This window comes from Syngnathoides biaculeatus, chromosome 15, assembly GCF_019802595.1.
Source record: "Syngnathoides biaculeatus isolate LvHL_M chromosome 15, ASM1980259v1, whole genome shotgun sequence".
NCBI classification, from domain to species: domain Eukaryota; kingdom Metazoa; phylum Chordata; class Actinopteri; order Syngnathiformes; family Syngnathidae; genus Syngnathoides; species Syngnathoides biaculeatus.
The window spans coordinates 23,288,325-23,306,555 of NC_084654.1; the positions used below are offsets into that span (position 1 = coordinate 23,288,325).

Sequence of the window (18,231 nt, forward strand, 5' to 3'; positions counted from 1 at the left end):
TAGTGGCATCTAACTTTTATGAATCCTCCTTGGAGAAAAACCAAAACACTTTTCGTCTCGTAATTGTTACAAACCGATTTGGGGCGCACTTTACATCCAGTCATGGAAAGTAAATTTCCTCGGGGCTTAGCGTTAATGTAATTTTATTTTCTTTTTTCTTTTTCCGTGGTAATTTGTGTACTGCAGGTTGTTGCTTTGACTTAACTTGGACATGATAGATTCCGTAGCATCGATCTCTTGTCTTCGGGCTTCCTGGCTTTACGTTTAACTGTTAACGCTACAAATACTCAAGCCTCGTGTGTTGTGTGCATGCAGTGTAAATATAGTTTTGGGGAAAACATTTTCTTCACACTGTTGAATGGTCATAATGTCCCCCTCCCCCCCCTTTGAAATGTGACTTAAAAAAAAAGTCATCTGGGAGAAATAAAAGTCAATTACAACTGGAAAAGGAGAAAAGATTGCCTTTTTTTTTTTTAAAGAATTGTAGTAACCATGGCATCTCCCTCTTTAAGGTTATGGTTGAGGGAATTGGGGGGGAGGCTTTGTGCCTTGGGGGTTTTTGAACTTTAACCTCTGACAAAAGTAGCACGCAGGCACATCATTTCACAAACTGCTCACAAAGATGACGAAATCGTGTTTTAATCGCTGCCAGCTTTCCCAGTAAACATTATTAGACTTCTGAAGCAGTCAGCGGCAGTCGTCGTCTTTTCCTTTCGGCTTGTCCCGTTAGGGTTTGCCACAGCGCGTCATCTTTTTCCATCTAATCTTCCTCTCGAACACCCACTGTCCTCATGTCTTCCCTCACAACATCCGTCAAGCTTTTCTTTGGTCTTCCTTTTGCTCTCTCTTCCTTGGTACCTACCAATTTCCTCACTCTCTCGCCTCTGAACATGTCCAAACCATCCAAGTCTGTACTCCCGAACTTCGTCTCCAAAACATCCAACTTTGGCTGAGCTCATTTCTAATCCTATCCAACCCCAACATCCATCATTTCCGCTACCTCCAGTTTTGCTTCCTGACGTCGCTTCAGTGCCACCGTCTCTCATCTGTACATCATGGCCGACCTCTCCACTTTTTTTTTAATAAACTTTGCACTTCATCCTAGCGGATACTCTTCTGTCACATAGAACACCAGACACCTTCCACTCGCTGTTCCGACCTGCTCTGACCCATTTCTTCACTTCCTTACCACTCTCACCACCGTCAAAGCCGTCAATGGCAGCGAGCGTTAGTTAGCTGTGCGCCAGCAAAGAGCAGAAAGCCTGATGGTACTCACTAGCTTACAGTGGATACTCCGAGATTTAAAAAAAAAAAAAAAAAAAAATCCACTGACCCCAAAAGAACTTGTGTAAATCCATTGAGAAAATTTTGGGAGGGGTGTTGCGGCTTGACACGGGCGAGGCTGTGATCAAGATCGGCCGCCAGCATCCGTCGGCGACGCTCTGCGTGAAATTAATCACAGCTGTGATAGCGGAAAAGGGCATTGCTATCTGTTTGCGTTAAATTTGGTGTTTATAATAACGACAACGTTCCAATTTCTGGCAGCATTTTGGCGGTATTTTCATTTATATTTTCACTTTGTTAAAATTTCTCAGAGAAGCATTCTGTTAACCACGGCATTGTTATAACGTAGGCATACGTGCACATATGTTAGGGAGCGCTCTGCACGTTTTGCCCGTATGCCCAAAGCCTCGGAGCGAAAAGATGAACATCGTGCCAGAGAAATTGCTAAAAACCACGGGGTGGAAAAAAAAAAAATGTTTCTGATGGGCGTCACTTAAAAAAAAGTGTAATCGTGCAAATAGGAACGAAAATGGTATCAACATGTCTCACCGACCACATGCAAAAAGTGGACACTGTGCACTCTGTGTTTCGACATGATCGATTATGGAAGCCGAGGACCAAAAAATATCCATGAGCATATCCAAACCAGGAAACACAGGTAAGTTGGACCGCAAATTTCTCAAATATTTTATTGACAACTGTTTAATACGATTAGGCCTATCTGTGCCACTGGCCCTGTACAACACTCATTTTATTCCTCACTTGTATATTTCATGATCTTTCTCTCATATTTATTTTATAAACAAATTGTGTGCAGATTTCTGAAGTATAACTTGTAAGTGCAGTAGCCTATTTGATATAGATTTCACTGTCTACATTTTTATGTCTGGCTAAGTTTGGACTCATATTTTAAGTTTTCAAAATGTTATGATTGGCCTGTTAGAAGTAACTAGAGGTCACAATTTAACAGTGTGATTTATTTCAAAAATATCTAAAAATATTCGTGCCAAAGGCAGACATTTTCAGTGTTTTTCCAAATTGCTCATTCTCATCCCTGACAAGGGGTGGGGTTTGAGAACATTATATGGAAACCGACCCCCCCCCTCCCCAAAATAGTCCTAGCGACGCCTCTGTTTGCCGTCATCAGCTTTTTGCGTGGCTTGAAAGCAAATATGCATCTTTCCGCTAGGTGGCAGCATAAACTAATCGAAGGGTTAAACTCACCACCTGTGAAATGAGAGCAACTTGGACCTTGAGCACAAATCTACAAAAAAAAAACAAAACAAAACAAAACGTTTTGTAGTTTTGTGTTGGGTGGAACAACACAGCAGGAATGGAATCTCAGCCTCCGGAATCCATACCCAAAAAAATACAATAAAACCTGAAAAAGTGAAACTGAGAGATTTTGTGCCCAAAACTTCACTTTCTGTGAAGATTTGAAACTGTCGGAAGAAAAATCTTGGCAAAAATTCAAAGTGCTTATCTTTGGACATTTTCCAGCTAGCTCTTTAATTGAGATGTAAAGCACAATAAATCTATAACTACTTGAATATTCAGTTTTTAAGAAGTGAGTAATGCAGCTCGAGAGACAGGCAAGGGCTTATTACAAGTTAATTACATCAGTTGAAATACCCCCCCCAAATTATCAGTCATGTTGATCCAAAGGATAATAATATTTATTGCAACAACTGATTTGTAGCCCTGCAGCAAGGTTACATTGCAATTCCAATGCGTCGCGTGGAACCTGTTCCCGATGTTGGTCCGCAACGCTCGGAGGCCTTCGCTTCTCCTGAAGACCCTCGTTGTTGTTTCTAGCCACCTGGTCCCCCTCCGGCGGGGTTTTGAACTTTTTCCTCTGTGTGTACGTGCATGCACGCGCGTGTCTTTTCATGACGCATTAGCGGACTGGCAGGTAGTCGGAATGTCGGGGGGCGGCGTCCCGCATCCGGAGGGATGGAAGCCGCGGGGCGCTCGGCGGAGAAGAAAGAAGATGGAAGCCGGCTCGGGTGAGTTCTTATTGGAAACACGTGAGGGCCACAACAATAACAACAACAAAAAGACAAACGTGCGCTTTATTCTTCGAGCTTGCTTGAATTCTGTAATTCCCCGCATTACAGAGCGCACCTGGTTATGAGCCTCACCCGGTACATTTGTAAAGGAAATACCATTTGGTTCATACATGAGTCGCACCTGTGCAACAGCCGCAAGTGCCCACATTGAAACGCGAGACGTATACAAAGAAAGACGCTACACAGAGATTTTAACGCTAGCGCCGCTGCGCTAACAGGGCCGGTTTAAAATGAACAACAACAAAAAAACACATACTGGTAAAAATCACTGAGACACGGCAGTAACACGCTAGCGCAGCGCTAACGGGGCCGGGCTGGTAAAAGTTACTTCCTCGGCACATATATTCCACCAGTCACATTTTCCACTCCAGTGCCCCCTTGGGGCCGTTAGAAAAAATTGCACAAATTAGCCGGATCACCGCATCAGCGTGCAAGAGAAGTCGCGTCTTATAGGCCGGAAATTACGGTAGTTCTTAATTCCTTCAGAAATTTGAAAGCTCACCGCTAATGTAAACAATAAAAGGGCATTTACATTTTTTTTTTTAATTTGGTCCTTTTTTTGTATTTTTCTTTTAGATTCATTTTCATGTATCCATCCATCCATCCATTTTCTGCGCTGCTTATCCTCGCAAGGGTCGCCATAGTGCCGGAGCCAATCCCAGCTCTCTATGAACTGGTCGCCACCCAATCGCAAGCCACATACAGATAAACAGGCCCACTCACAATTACACCTACGGGCAATTTAGAGTGTCCAATTAATATTGCATGTTTTTGGGATGTGGGAAGGAAACTGCAGCGGCCACCCGGAGAAAACCCACGCAGGCACGGGGAGAGCATGCAAACTCCACACATGCGGGTCCGGGATCGAACCCGGGACCTCCGAACTGTGAGGCCAACGCTTTCCAGGTGAGTCACCAGACCGGGCATTTATCTTAAATTTAATTATATTTTTAAAAATGCACGTTAAAATTGAATCTCATTTGGAAATGGGTTTCAATTTTTAACTAGAACTTGAATTTTTAGAATTTCATTTTAAAAATCTCTAAATGTTTTGTTTTAAAATTTTTTAAAATGTTATTATTATTAATTATTATTATTTAAAAACTTTAGAGTTTTAAAAAAATATGTTTTGATTTAAAAAGTGTACATAAAATAAGCCTCTTAATAGTAATGAAAAAAAAAATTCTGTCGTGGTGAAAATTCTGAAATTGCAAACTATAAAATGAAAATAATCTTACAAAAGTGAAAATATTTTACAGAAATACAAACAAACGTAATGACTTCAGTCTGAAATGGCTTTGCATGTATTTGAAACAATATCAGCAAAAGTGCAACTAGTGAATTTGTTTCCCTTTGCGCCACACGAAGTCTTTTTTTTTTTTTTCCCCCATCCTTGTCTTGACGTCCGCGGCGTCGTGATCTAAACGTTTTGTTCCGCGTTATCTTTTCATTTGTGCTTTTGCAACACGGACCAAAAATAAAACCGGGGAGTGACGAGGGGGGGGGGGGGCCGAGGCGACGCCCCCGGCCTTCCCAACAGGTGTCCGCTCGGCCCCCTCCCTCCCACGCTTTCCGGCATCGCGGCCGCCGCGTGACACAACCGTCAATCCTGGAATCCTGCCGCTCACTCGTGAAAAATGTCGCGTCATCCGTCGCGAACGTTGTTGTCCGACACGTCTTGAAAACAACGTCAAGGCCGCGCTGATCCGTGCAGTCTTCGGCATTGTCTCGTCGCCGCGGTGACCCAAGTTCCCTTTTTTTTCGGCTATTTTGGGACGCTTGCTCGCCTGCGACGACTCCAGTACGCGCACAATTTCAGAAGTTTAAAAACCTATCGAGACTGTGTTCTTTTTTTCTCGGGAGATATGGCATGAGCCACGTCGTAATGATACAATGTACGCGTAAAAGAACACAAGACACGGGAGAAACAAAATGAAAAATGAAACAAAAAGACCAACGAGGTCATTCGGAGTCCGCTCGAGGTCGTTCCGGGACCGAGGGCCCAACATAATGGAAATACACGCGGCGCTTCAAAGCGCACCCACGTGCTACTAGATGTGAGATTTGTTAAATTTGTAATCATCACCGTCTATAATATATATTATAAAAGTACACCAAAAAACTGCTGCCAGCAAGTAGGAGTAGAGAGTATTGGGGTGTGTCCTATTTGCTGGGTTTATTTAGCTGGGACACTGGATGAACTGGTACAATGTTGGGCTCACAGTTCTGAGGAACCGGGTTCGATCCCGGACCTGTTTTCATGCCTGGGTTTCCTCCGGGTACTTTGTTTTCCTCACACATCCCAAAAACATGCAACATTAATTGGACGCTCTAAATTGCCCCAAGGTGTGATTGCGAGTGCGGCTGTTTGTCTCCGTGTGCCCTGCGATTGGCCGGCGACCAATTCAGGGTGTACCCCGCCTCCTGCCTGTCGACAGCTGGGATAGGCTCCAGCACTCCTTGCGACCCTTGTGAGGATAAGCGGCTAAGAAAATGGATGGATGGTTGGAAAGTGGAAGAACCAAATCCAGAAACGATCACCAGAGTTTAATTATGCCAGAAAGAAGGCCAGAACCAGTCACTTAAAAAAAAAAAAAATACATTTATTGTTATGACAAACTAGGCGGCATGGTGATAAGCTGGTAAAGCGTCGGCCTCACAGTTCTGAGGACCAGGGTTCGATCCCGGCCTCGCCTGTGTGGAGTTTACATGTTCTACCCGTGTCTGCGTGGCTTTTCTCCGGGTTTCCACCAGCATCTCCAAAAACGTGCAACATTAGTTGGACACTCTAAATTGCCCCTAGGTGTGATTGTGAGTGCGGCTGTTTGTCTCCATGTGCCCTGCGATTGGCCGGCGACCAGTTCAGGGTGTGCCCCGCCTCCTGCCTGTTGACAGCTGGGATAGGCTCCGGCGCTCCCCGCGAACCTCGTGAGGATAAGCGGGAAAGAAAATGGGTGGATGGACAGTGGAAGAATTAAATCTAGAAACATCAGAATCAGAAAAATCACCGGACTTTCATTGTGCCAGAAAGAAGGCCAAAAGTCTTAAAAAAAATGAAAAAGAAAATAGATTTGACTTTTTTTTTTTTGAGGCATAATGCTGGCATTGGGCAGAAGCGGGGTACCAAAAATAGGTCTTTTATGATGTCATAGAAGTGTAATAGCAAATTCTCAAACGTCAAAAGATACCAATGTATGTATGAGGGAGATAAGTAAAAAAATAGATCTGTTGACACAAAATTGAACGGCCACGTCTATTGCAATAGGACGCTTGAAAAAGTCTCGACACCCGCGGCCACAGTGGAACAGGAGGGGAAGCCATTTTGGGTGATATTTTCATTCTTAACTTGATGCCCGCAAAGCACGACACCAAAGTTTTCGAAAAAAAAAAAAAAGGGAATTCGAGCAATGCTGCACATTTTGACTTATTTTTACGCTTTACTGACAGTTTAGCGCGTTGAGTTAAGTGTTGTGAACGTGGGCGTAATGCGGCGCACATGTCCGACGTTGCGTTTGTGGATGCAGGAGGACTGGGAGCGGCTATGAAAACAGCGTGGGCCAGAGACCCCCGAGGGGGGGTGCTCGGGTTCGGCTCGAGGCGGAGGAGAGCGTGGACCCGACGCTGACTCCCAAAGACGCAACGCTCTCGTCGGTAGATCTCAAACGACGGACGATTAGTTCCATAGCCACTGCTACTTCAAACGCCGTCGTACTTTCATGTTCTGTTTTCCAAATTCCGTCGGCGTTCCCGAGTACTCACGTCTGGGGAGCGCCCGTCGCGCCGGGACGTCCGTTGGTCTCCCCGCCGAAGCTCCCGACCTCCCACTCGCCCGTTTGATGGAGTCCAAATATTGACCCGCGTCGAGTGAGCTCAAGCGCGATGTTTGAACACAAATCGACGCTCCCCCCGTCGCTTCGTTGGGAAGACGCAACGTCTGTTAAGATAAAAAGGAAACGGAGAAAATTGAGATTAATGTCACAATATTGTAGATTTCGTCGTAAAGCAGTTATTACAGTGACTGTAATAACCTTAACATAAAGCAGACTGTAAAATTCATTTTTCAGCCAGGGTGCTTTGATCAAAATGCTCAAACTTATGAAATGTTTTTATAATCATACGTCCCGTAATTTCTGGCCTACAAGCCGCGACTTTTTTCACACGCTTTCAGCCCTGCCGTTTATGCGTGGGTGCGGCTATTTTGTGCATTTTTTTCCCATCGGCTGCAAGGGGGCACTCGAGCGGAAAAGGTAAGAATGAGACCGGTGGAATATATGTGCCGAGGAAGTGACTTTTACCGGCCCAGTGAGCGCTGTGCTAGCGTGTTGCTGCTGTGTTACTGCTGTATCTCAGTGATATTTACCGGTAAGTTTCATCTTAACCAGCTCTGTTAGCGTTAGTGCTAGCATTAGTGCTAGCATTAGCGCTAGCGGGGCACTAGCGTTAGCGCTGAACTCTTTCTGTGTACCGCCTTTGTAAATACCTCACGTTTCAATGTAGGTTTTATTTTAACTGGCCTGTTAGCGTTAGTGCTAGCGTTAGCACTAGCACTAGTGTTAGCTAGCTTACTTTCTGTGTACTGTCTTTCTTTGTAAATATCTGTATCTGCATATCTTGTAAATCGTGTTTCAATGTGGGCACTTGCGGCTTTTCCGCAGCTGCGGCGTATGTATGTACCAAATGGTATTTCCTTTACAAATGTAGTCGGTGAGGCTTATAATCAGGTGCGCTCTGTAGGCCGAGAATTACGGCACGTATAGTCTTGCTCTTTTCAAGACCGACGTCGCAATTTGAACGAGTGAACGTCCCTCGAACATTTGATCTTAGCGTCTTTGAAATTGTGTGCACGGAATCCTGCGGGGGCGAACATGTTTTTAAATCATCAATTAATCTTTAATTATTTTTTGTTTCCTGTTAGCATCCAAGAAAAAAATCCCGCGTGTCCCTTTAGAATGCAAGAGTTGCGAGCGAGTGTGCGCACGCGTGTGCTTGTGTTGCCTTTGAGTCAGGAAAGTCGTGTATTATCTTCCTGTATGAGCAACACTTCAACTGAAAACATGTTTTTCACTACTGTACTCTGTGTACTACACACGCACGCGCACACAGCGGCCATCTTGCTTATCTTGGCCTGACGTTTTGTTATCTTGCTCTCCACCCTCCTGTCCCGACCGGACGTCTCTCTATTTACGGGCGATCAAAAAGCTTTTTTTAAAAAAAAAAGAAAAAAAGAAAAAAAGACGCCGCCTTCGTCCACTTAATTTCTCATTTTGTGTCGAGCCGCCATTTTGGCAGCCTTCTGAAAAAGTTCCATTTTATGTCTGAAATTAATGAAGCAATCACCGTCCAGGAAGAATGCAATTTTTATTTTTATTTTTTTTTTCCCTCCCTCAATCTCGTAATCCCGATCCCGGTAATAAACACTCGTCTGAATTAATATCTTTGTTTGAGCGTCATGAACTCCCTCCTCAAACATCCGGCGGCTTGATGACGAGGCGCGGAGGCCGCTGTTTGACTTTTATGAGCTCGTTTCTCTGCCTCCATCTTGATTGAACCAAAAAACAAATAAATTCAAATCTTCACCATCTGTTCACAAATCGCGCCGGCGCATTTATGCGCGGGCGTCGTTATTAAACGCGTCTCGGCTCCCCAACGCTGCAGATTTTAATTGGCGTGCTTGTTTTGCTTTTAAATAATACGAAATGCGATGCTTGTAATTAGGCGGGGAAGATGAGAGCCAACGCACTCGGCCGCGCACGCTTTAATTAATTGCATGCATAAACGCGCATTCTCAATCTCGCCCTCTCAGATGGTGTTATTTTTTTTTCATTTTTTTAACAGCACTTATTTGCTGTAGTGAACGCCACTCGGGTCGAAACATGAGGCACTCTTATGACAATTCTCACTCCAATTAAAAAAAAAAATTACGCTTATTGTTGATAAGATGTTTTCGACCGGCTAATTGTCTCTGTACTAAAGTCAATACCACATTTTTTTTTTTTCCCACAAATCCATAATATTAGTTTTCCCCCCAGAATGAAATGAAAATGGCCTGTCTGAGAAATGTCGTACAACTCCATCGGTTCTTTTCCCCGCATTAGCCTGACGACAGTACGTCGCCTCAAGTTTCAAAATCAGAACGTTTTCTTTTTGGGGTTGAATTCCGTTTGACGGATATGAACGTCAATGGCAGCGAATGAGTTTGCAGAGCGACTTTCATCTTTGAAGCAATAGATGTGGATGGGTGTACGTTAAGGCACGTGAGGGTCCAAGTCAAATCGAAAGATTACTCTTTGCACAAAAATGTATTCCGTCCTACATTTAGCCCCGTAATTGACTGGATTTGAATCTCTTGGGGTGGCACGGTGGACCAACCGGTTGGCGCTTCTGCCTCAAAGTTCTGAGGACTGGGGTTCAAATCCAAGCCCCGTTTGTGTAGACTTTGCATGTTCTCCCTGTGCCTGCGTGGGTTTTCTCCGGGCCCTCCGGTTTCCTCCCACATCCCAAAAACATGCAACGTTATTTGGAAACTCTAAATTGCCCGTAGGTGTGATTGTGAGGGCGACTGTTGTTTGTCTCTATGTGCTCTGCGATTGGCTGGCAACCAATTAAGGGTGTGGCCTGCCTCCTGCATAATGACATCTGGGATTGGCACAGGCATGCTCGTGACCCTTGTGAGGATAAGTGGCACAGAAAATGGATGGATGGATGGATAATAAACTATTTGAAGGAACCGCCCTCCAAGTTTTGTTCAAAGAAATATTTGGAGAAGCTGAAACTGAAACTAGGGTATTGAGCAGCATCGATATTAATATTTATTTGGATCAATACGCTCGTCATGACTGACTGGAAAATGTACCCCAACTTCCAAACGGCGTAACTAACTGCATTACAAAGTACTTTAATCTGGTTTTGGGAAAAAAGTAGATCCCGCGAAGTCGGAGTCTCCGTCCCCGGGGTAAGACGATCCGCATCATCTGGCTCCAGTTTGGAGCCGCTGATTTGATCTCGGCTCCCGTCGGCCACCGGTCGGATGCTTCCTGTCGTCTTCTGTCACTCGAGGCCGCGCTCGGACACGTTCTTCACTTCCTGCCGCGTAATCCAATCAACCGCTGCCCTTTATCGGATTAGTCAAAACACGACGGGATCTGCGCTCGGTTCTCAAAAGGTCATCCACCTTTAAAAAAAAAAAAAAAAAAAAATATATATATATATATATATATATATATATACACTTTTTATTTTTTTGCTGTTAAAAGAATGAAAGCGAGACTCGGGGGGGGTTTTAGTTGAATAGATGCCTCTTTGTTAGTCAGCATCTTGACGCACAAGCAACCACAATAGACAGACAAATACTGCTCGATAACAAAAACGCTGCTCAGTGAGAATGGAAAAATGTTTACTAGTGATGCAAAAACTACCTACACAAACTACTACTACCGTAATTCCTACAAGATGCGACTATTTTCACAGCCGCCACGCTTGTTGGCGTTAGCACCACCGCGCTAGTGTTAGCCTTAGCACTGCCGCATTAACGCTGGCGCTGCCGTGTTACCGTTAGCACCGCCCCATTAGCGTTAGCGCAGTCACGCTAGCGTTAAACTTTGTGTACCGAGGCTTATCACCATGTGCGCTCTGTAAAACGGGAATTACGGTACTATAATCACCCAAGCTACTCAATAACACTAAAATTAATTGATATTCATGCTACAACTACTTGAAAATGATACAATTTGACAGTTCATATCGCAAGCTAACTAGCTAGTTAGCTTCAATTTGAGATTTTCACTACATTTTCGCTACGTGATGCCATTTAAATCATATCTTCTCTTGTTTAGGTTCACAAAATGAAAATCATCTGGTTCGAATGTGAACTTTGACCCCCGGCCCCCTTTCCAGAGTCAATTCTACTGACCTCGGGGGTGTCTTTTTTTTCCCCGTTTACGGGGGGACTAATTGGCACTCAGGCCCGCTTGGCCGTCCGGTCGTTAGCTGCCGTCGTTTCAACGAAATATCATGATGTCACATCTCAGAAAATCTTTTTCTAAATAAATTTTTCTCATGGAGGAAGTGACAAAAAGGCGCTTTTTCACGTCAATGAATCACGCTGCCGTCCAAACGGACGCGCCGGATGTTTGCGGGTGGGGCCGCGGGGGAACGAGGCGCGTCTGACCTCGGCTGGATTTCCTGGATGGGAAAACGGCTCCTACGCGTTGGCTGCGCGGAAGCCGCAAAGTGAAAAATGCAAACTTGCAAAACAAACGCTGCGTCGACTTGTTTTGCCAAGAGCCACAAAACGGTTTTTTTTCCCCAACACGCGGATGAGACAGCTCATTAAAATAGGATGATACATATGTATATGTATTGTGTAATTGATTATGTCAAAATAGGTTCAGCAAATTTGAATTAAATGGAATTATTTTAAATAAATTAAATTTTCATGAAACTAATAAAAAATGCTGACTTTGTCAAATATTTTATTTGCACAAAATGTTATGTCCGAAATTAAATTTTAAATTTTTTTGTCATTATTTGCAATGCAAATATTCACCAATGATTTCACAAAATACATTTGAAAAATATTTATGTAACATCTTGTTTGACATTTAAGTTAATTTACAATTAATAAATCAGCTAATTATGTTTAAAAAGTACAAAGATATTAAACTTACAACTTTTTAAACAATATATTTATTTGATTTTTCATATTTTACAAAAACAACACAATAACGGTAAAAAAACAGTATGCACAGACATAAAAGTATGTAAAAAAGATAGCACACAAATAATTCACTTTTTTTTTCAAAAACTCTTCTAAGGGTCTCCATATGTTAAACTTAATAAATAAAATAGCTATATAAAAAAATGCCAAAAAAGGTACATAGAGAAGATACTGTATATATACTGTATAATATTTTAGTCCTAAGTTTATTTAATTATTTAAAATGAATAAAGTACCGAACTTCAATAAAATGTATACAAAATGCTTATGTAAAATGTTTTATTTTAGCATTTTTATTTTATCCCCAATAAATCCCCAAATTATTGAAGGGGAATGCAAAAAAAAACAAACAAAAAAAACAAAGGAATGCCACATGATAAAATAATACACTAGTAACCTGACTGTATCTACAATATGTTTCGTATTACACATTTTTTTTTATTTACAAAAAACAAACTTTTTTTTAATTGCATACATGGATATTCTTAGTTATACCTTAACAATTTTCAGGGAGGGGTAGTTCAAATAACGCACCGAATATGACAGCTCATGCAAATGCTCGGTGAAGGACGGCGCCGCTCATCATTTGTCCTCCCCCGCGTTTCGAGTGTGTTCAAGATAAGGAAACGAGGAGGAAGACATAAACAACAACGTTTAATAAAGCGGGCCTCCGTCGGCCATCGCTATGGTGATCTCGTTTCTCGCTCTCATGCGCCCGATGTGCAAATGTCAGCCTCATCTATTATAGCTGAGCCATTAATTGCTTCCACTTACTGGAAAAGAGGAGCCTTTTTTTTTTTCTTTTTGAAATTTGTATTTTTATTTTAAATACACTACGCCAAACAAAAGCAACGTTATTTTGCATCCCGCTTTCAGGAGTTTGAAGCAATCCACAGCGGAAGTACTTTTCACTGGAAATAAATAGTCCGCCCACACCCCCCCCCCACAAAACCTCACAATCCCGCAAACGCCACAGGATGCCAATTTTTGAAACGCATGTAGCTAAATATTCATAACCGCATCTCGATGGGCAGCAATCTCGGATTTTCATTTTTCAGGCCGTATCCCTGCTCTCGCTTTCCGGTCGGGCCCGTTGCTGTCGCGGTTGCCGTCGGCCATCCCGTAACGCGCCGCGGGTGTTCATTTGACAGAGGCGGTCATTAGCGCCGCGCCGCTTGACAGCGCACAAACAAGACAAAGGTCAGGGCGTAAGCTAAGTCCACAAGCTAAACAATAGCCGATAACGCCGCTAGCTGGGTGCGGGCCAGCGGGATGATTCGTACAAACATGATAATGACCATAACGATAATAATGTCGACAATGATCTCCCAAGCGGTTTGATGCGCATTGACCGTTGCGCGACGGCGTCCGCTCTCAACAAATTAGCCGACGTTACCTCGTGCGTCTCATTCGTGACGAGTGTGTGTCAAAGAAATTCCGTTATGTACGAACACAAGTCTCTTCTTGATAACTATCGTACGTTATTACCGTAATTCCCGGCCTTACAGGGCGCGCCTGGTTATAAGCCTCACCCATTTGTAAAGGAAATACTATTTGGTACATGCGTAGGGTGCAGCCGTGTAAAAGCCGCAAGTGCCCACATTGAAACATGAGATATTTACAAAGAAAGATGGCACACGGAGAGTTTAACGCTAGCGCCACTTTGCTAATGCTAGCAGCGCCACGCATGCTAAAGCTAGCACTGCCGCACATATGCTCGCACCCTACGAGCAGGACCGGTTAAAAAAAAAAAACATACTGGTAAAACTCACTGAGACACGGAAGTAACACGCTAGCGCAGCGCTAACGGGGCCGGACCGGAAAAAGTCACTTCCTCGGCACATATATTCCACCAATCCCCCTTGTGGCTGTTAGAAAAAAAAAATGCACAAATTAGCCGCATCACCGCATAAACCGCAGGGTTTAAAGCGTGTGAAAAAAGTTGCGGTTTATCGGGCAGAAATTACGGTATTTTATCTCCCGTGTAAAGTTAATCCGCATATTGTCTTTTATGAATATATATTGTTTGCTAGTACTGCCATCAACGTACTTTTCACACAGCATAGCGAGTCGGGAGAAGTTCATCTTAAATAGCTGGAGTCAATTAATCTATCAATAAAGCAGTTGTTCTATTAATCTATTTAATCTACTAGAAATATGGTCTGACGGGTTATTAAATTTGACAAATTAAGGCTTTATCCATCCTTCCTACGACGGGAACAGTCCGCGCTCCGGGAAAAGCACGCAAGCGTAGTTCCCGTTCGATCGACCCGACGAAGGGTCAGCCGTGGCCCGTGGCCCGCCGACCGCATCGCGGCGCAATGCATTCTGGGTAGCGGCACTCGGGGTCGCACAGCTGTTTCTCCGCCCAGGGCGGACGGGGTGCTGGCCAGTCACGACGCTCGAAGCGTCGCGCGACATTTAGCGCTGGCGCCGCCGTGGCCGTCTGTCTGGCGACTGTTCATATTTAATTATGCATTTGTTGTGAAGCAGTTTTCTGCGGTGTTTTTATTCATGCATTTATTTGCTAAAAGATATTAGCTATTTTTTTTTTTTTTTTAATTGTTGGGCCAAATGTTTTATCGCGCATAGTTTAAGGTTGCATGAAAATTAGATTTGTAGCATTTTTTTCTTTTTTTTTTTTTAACAGTATGTTTGTGTTCCTTGTTCAATGCTAATTTATTACTGCTAACATTACCCAATCACAAACACAATTCGAGGAATCTCGAGGAATTTTGTACAAAATATAAAATACATTGTATATTATTATTTATTTTTATATTAGTCTTATTTTTTAAAAACTATTTTCCATGTTTTTGTGGCATTTTGCACAATACAAATGCAAACACTGAATACAAAATGCTAGCATTTTCCGTTCACGCAGATTCACATAAATTCTGTAACATTATATATGTTACATTATTATTATTGTAACATTATCATATAAATTCTGTAACAATACTCCCCCAACATTTTGTTTGATTTCCTCCTGAATTCTTCCATTCGGGTTCTCGGCGGGAAACACGCCAGGTGTCCGCGGCGTCCGCGCGGGCGCCCTCAGCGGCTAATCATAACGCATTCGTGTGATGAATATTTGACGAGAAAAGCCTCCAAGGACTCCCGACGGCCCTCGAACGTCTCCTGGCGCCTTGATAAACATCAATCGGGTGACGCCCCCTCCCGTGTCCTCTCCCCTCCACCCCAAAGCATAAATGTCAGCACCCCCCCCCCCCACACACACACACACACACACACTTGTGACCTTTCGCAGCCATTATTCGTCGCCACGACTACTCGTGTTAGCTTATTGACGGCCGCCGGCGTTGAAACGCAACAATCGCCAAGTGGCCTCGACCGCGATGTGGTTTTCATTTGGATTATGGCTCCTCCTTTCCGTTTTTACACTCGGTGGTGAGGCACACTTGAAAAATGTATATGAAATATAAGACTTTAGTACTGAAATTTGGTTGTCTGGCACCTTCGTTCAAAGCTAATTAATTCAGTGTTAATATTGTTTATGTGCACTTTTGTAGCATCTAATAGTTTTTTTGTTTGCGCAAACATAAAACTTATCATATTTTCAAGCAGGCGGCAAGGTGGCCTCACAGTTCTGAGGTCCCGGGTTCAATCCCGGACCCGCCAGTGTGGACTTTTGCATTTTCTCCTCGAGCTTGCGTGGGTTTTCGCCGGGTGGGCACTCCGGTTTCCACATAGGAAAAATGAAAACAAAAATGTTGTGACTAAACTGCAATATTTTCCCACAAATACCTTTACTATACCCTCCCACAACTCTGCAGTTTTTTTCATAAAAATACATAGGAAAAATGTATTTTTCTATTAAAATGCTAGGTTGTCTCAAGTGAATTTATTTTATATTTAAAAAAAAAAAAGTGGTTCACCACAAATGTGAATATATATTTTTTCTATAAAGCTTTCCTTTTTGTCATTTTACAATAAAAATGCTGTCATTGAAAAAAAAAATGTTGCCACTAAACTGCAATATTTTCCCACAAATACCTTTACTATCCCCTCCCACAACTGTGCAGTTTTTTTCATAAAAATACATAGGAAAAATGTATTTTTCTATTAAAATGCTAGGTTGTCTCAAGTGAATTTATTCTATATTTAAAAAAAAAAAAGTGGTTCACCACAAATGTGAATATATATTTTTTCTATAAAGCTTTCCTTTTTGTCATTTTACAATAAAAATGCTGTCATTGAAAAGAAAAATGTTGCCACTAAACTGCAATATTTTCCCACAAATACCTTTACTATCCCCTCCCACAACTCTGTGCAGTTTTTTTCATAAAAATCTCACCTTTTATAATTCTCACCATACTGAGAAAATGTTTGAGCTTTACCGCAAAAATGCCATTTTATCAAAAATAATTGAAATACTGTTTCCACAAAACAGCAATACAGCCCAATTGTCACAAATTGCATTTTTTTTTTTTTTTTAAATTAAAGTTGCTATAACTTGCCAGGGCGGCACGTTGGATCAGTCGGTAAAGCGTCGGCCTCACAGTTCTGAGGTCCCGGGTTCAATCCCGGACCTGGCAGTGTTGAGTTTGCATGTTCTCCCCGTGCCTGCGTGGCTTTTCTCTGGGTGGGCACTCCGGTTTCCTCCCACATCCCCAAAACATGCAGCATTAATCGGACACTAAATTGCCCATAGGTGTGATTGTGAGTGCGGCTGTTTGTCTCCATCTGCCCTGCGATTGGCTGGCGACCAGTTCTGCGTGTACCCCGCCTCCTGCCCGTTGACAGCTACGATAGGCTCCAGCACGCCCTGCGACCCTCGTGAGGATAAGCGGCAAAGAAAATGGATGGATGGATGGATATTTAGAAGCATTTTGTACTAAATGTTGTCATTTTCAGTTGATTTGTCTTTCAAAACTAATTCAGACCGCCGCCGGCTACGCCAGGGAACTTCGGGCAAGAGGCGGACTACGCCCTGAACTGGTCGCCAGTAAGTCGCAAGGCACTGAGCGGGAATTGAGCCCACAATGCCTGCACCGAAGTCCATCCATGCATCCATTTTCTAGCCGCTTAACCTCACGAGGGTCACCATGGGCGTGCTGGAGCCTATCCCAGCTGTCAATGGGCAGGAGGGGGCGGGAACACCCTGAACTGGTCGCCAGCCAATCACAGGACACATAGAGACAAACAGCCAATCGCACTCACAATCACACTTTTGGGCAATTTAGTGTCCAATTTATGTTGCATATTTTTGGGATGTGGGAGGAAACCGGAGTGCCCACCCGGAGAAAACCCACGCAGGCACGGGGAGAACACGCAATCAATTAAATTTCAAATGTGGTTTGCCCAGCAATGACAATTCCCTTTTTAAAAAATGTATCTATATTTATTTAATTGTCTTACATTTTAATTTATTTATTTTTACGTTGAATGTCACATTTACTTACTCTTTATTTTTTTTTAATTTTTTTTTTTTCGATCCGGCACACGCCCTAAAATAAACGCGCGTTATCCGCAACGGAGCGTCCGGCGCGCTGGGCTCCGGACCCCCGCCGCAATCGGCCGATTTTCTCGCCTTCGCCCGCGCCCCCTCCCCTCGTGCAAAGTTTCTCGCCGCGCGGCGGGAGTCGCCCCCGGGGCGTCCTCCGGCTCGCCGCCGAACATCCGGCGAACGGAACGAAAGCCCGTTCGGGGCGCTCGGATGCCCTCGCACGCGCTGCAGTGGACCCGAGCGGGGCGACGCCAGCGCAGCTTCGTGAATGATTTAAAGCTTTTTTTTTTTTTTTTTTTTTTGCATCATCGTCCCCTCCCTTCCCTCCTGTGCCCTCCTCCGCCTCTTCCTCCTCCCTCCTCTTCCTCCAGCCCAGAGATGCTGCTGCTGATGCGGGCATCGTTTCATCCAGCCGTGCCGCAGTGAGTCCTCCCCGATCCCGTCCTCCTCCTCCTCCTCCTCCTCCTCCTCCTGCTCCTCTCTTAGTATCTTCCTACTAGTCACTTTTCCCACCCCCCCCCTTTTTTATTTTTATTATTGCTAACCATCCTCTCATTTTGTTTTTTTTTTTTTTTTTTTTTTGGGGGGGGGGGCACTCCACTAAAGGTGATGCTGCAGCCGGCTCGCTGTCGTCCTCCCCATCGGCGCCGTCGGCCGGCCAGGCGCGCCTCACCTTGACCGGACAGGAAGCG

The 18,231-nt window shown here is 43.8% G+C and overlaps 1 protein-coding gene across 2 annotated transcripts in view; it reads left to right on the plus strand.

Moving 5' to 3' along the window:
• The first annotated feature begins 458 nt into the window (after nt 1-458).
• The window catches only part of slc7a14a (solute carrier family 7 member 14a), a 37,996-nt gene continuing 20,223 nt past the window's right edge, over nt 459-18,231 (plus strand). The window contains exons 1-2 of one of the 2 annotated variants that reach the window (XM_061844985.1): nt 459-3,290; nt 3,930-4,259. The gene's annotated coding sequence lies outside the window, so the exon portion shown is untranslated. The remainder of the gene's footprint in view (nt 3,291-3,929; nt 4,260-18,231) is intronic. The other variant, XM_061844986.1, reaches the window with a different exon arrangement.